The sequence below is a fragment of the Chrysochloris asiatica genome, unplaced genomic scaffold (assembly GCF_000296735.1).
Source record: "Chrysochloris asiatica unplaced genomic scaffold, ChrAsi1.0 scaffold00087, whole genome shotgun sequence".
In the NCBI taxonomy this organism is placed as follows: domain Eukaryota; kingdom Metazoa; phylum Chordata; class Mammalia; order Afrosoricida; family Chrysochloridae; genus Chrysochloris; species Chrysochloris asiatica.
In genome coordinates, this window is record NW_006408605.1 from 2,722,310 (window position 1) to 2,725,043 (window position 2,734).

Genomic DNA, 2,734 nt, shown 5'->3' on the forward strand with positions numbered 1-2,734 from the left:
CTCCTCTCCTCTGACACATGCTAGGATTATACCTCCTCTCTTCTTTGCAATCTGGCATGGGCATGAAGCTTATGAAAGGCCTTCTAAGACTATGTGGGGAAATTTCATTATCTGTTAATTCCATTTCTTCATGAGCTTTTTGAAGCCCCTTTATACTACGGTTAATAGAATGTGAGCAAGTATAATGTTTAGCATTCTAAGCAGAAGTTTTATAGAACCAGTGCATGATCTGTCACACTCTCATTCTTATGCCATAGTGATGGCAAAGCTTGAGATGGAAGCTGCTTCATAACCCTAAGTCTCTATGTGGCAGAGCAAAGTCCAGACAAGCCCACAATGGACATGCAATGTAAATGAGCAGTGAGTCTTTGTTGTTCAATAACCATTGAGACTTGGGGTTGTTCGTTACTGCAGTTTAACCTAGCCTATCCTGGCTGATGTGGCACTGGAAGCACTCACTCATCTATGCCAAGAAATTTAGAATACAGCTACCTGGCCTACTGATTGAAAGAGATCTCTATTTGTGCCCATTCCAAAGAAAGAACACCCAATAGAATGCAGAAATCATTGGACAATGTTATTAATATCACATGCAAGTAAATTTTTGTTAAAGAAGATTTTTAAATGCAAGTAAATTTTTGTTAAAGATAATTTTAAAGTATACATTGACAGGGAACTGCCAGAGGTTCAAACCAGATTCAGACAAGGATGTGGAACGAGGGCCATTAAGGCTGATGTCAGATGGATTTGGGTTGAAAGCAGAGAATACCAGAAAGATATTTTTCTATGCTTTGTTGACTACACAAAGGTTTTTGATAGTGTAGGTCATGACAAGCTATAGGAAACATTGCAGAGAATAAGTATTCCAGAACATTTAATTGTGCTCATGAGGAGCCTGAACATAAACCAAGAGGCAGGTGTTCAAACAGAACAAGGGAACACTGAATGGTTTAAAATTAGGAAAGGTATATGCCAGGGTTGTATTCTTTCACCATACTTATTCAACCTGTATGCTGAACAAATAATCTGAAAAGCTGGATTATATGAAGAAGCACATGGCATTGGAAGGAGATTCATTAACAACCTGCAGGATGCAGATGACACAACCTTACTTGCTGAAAGCAAAGAGGACATAAAATACTTACTGGTGAAGACCAGAGTCCACAATCTCCGTTATGGTTTGTACCTCAATGTAAAGAAAACAAAAATTCTCACTACTGGACCAGTAAATAACATCAAGATAAATGGATAAAAAATTGAAGTTGTCAAAGACTTCATTTTGCTCAGATCAGCCATCAACACTTATGGAAGCAGCAGACAAGAAATCAAATGATGTATTGCATTGGGCATATCTGCTGCACAAGACCTCTTTAAAGTGTTGAAGAGCAAAGATGTCCGTTTGAGGACTAAAGTGCGCCTGACTCAAGCTATGATATTTTCAATAACCATATATGTATGTGTAAATTGGAATAAGGAAAATCATAGAACAATTGTAGATACATTTGCATTATTGTGTTGGAGAAGACTATTTAACATAACATGGGCAGCCAAAAGAACAAAAAATCTGTGTTGGAAGAAGTACAGCCAGAATGATCCTTGGAATCTAGGATGGCTAGTCTTCATCTCTTATGCTTCGGACATGTTATCAGGAGGGACCAGTCCCTGGAGAAGTACATCATGCTTAATAAAGGGGAAGTTTGGAGAAAAAGAGGAAGACCCCCAACATGATGGATTGACACAGTGACAGCAGCAATAGGCTCAAGGGTAGATTGTTAGATTAGACCAGGCAGTGTTCTGTTGTGCATAGGATAGCTATGAAGCAGTACCAACTTGGCACCTAACAACAACAATCCTGGCTGAGATAAAGACAGTGCCACCACCACTTTCTTCCAAACCTTCTCTTTTTCTCTGAGAATTCTCATCCAGACAGTACTTCTAGGAGACATAACTTGTATAAGACTCAATTCAAAACCCTTCATGAAAATAACTATTGAACTGCTGGGAAAACAGAAGATTCTTACTGAAAGAAAGACCTGCAGGGGAAAAGTGAACTGTTGGTTTTTATTTCAAGCTTTTGAGTCATCAAGACAAGAAAAGTCAGTCCATCAATCCCTTCTAGGACTGAAACTTAAAGGAACCCCCCTTGCAGATTGGTATGTTTGTTGGTGACCACCTGGTTCTACTTGTGAATGGAAGTCAGGGAAATGCAGCAATGAAGAGTTCAGCCATGTTCCACCAGCACCCACTGACCTTGAGATGAGAGAGAGAGAAGAGGAAGGCCTGGCTAGTCTGAAGGTTAGGAAGATAGTAAACTCCTGAGCCCATGGACACTCATCTAACCCCTGAGGTCTAGAGCTGAGCGTGAAGCAGCTATCTGGTCTGAAATGCAGGAAGGTGTTTGTGAACTCCCAAACTTGCAGATAGTACCCATTTGACCTGGATGGCTAGCTGACCAGAACTTGAACTGAGAAAGATAAAGATGTTTGATACTGTGAACAAGTGCAAACTGCTACAATTTAACAAATTCAACTTCTGCTTATGAATGCAGTGACTCAAAATTCCAACCAGAATGGAAGGATTCTTAGTATCATGGAACAACCTTGTTTCCTCAGTGTACTGGGTTGATAGGGATGAGATATATATAGACATTGCTGTTGTTGTTGTTGTTAAGTGCCGTCAAGTCGGTCCCAACCCGTAGCAACCTGTACAGGGTTTCCGAGGCTGTAAATCTTTA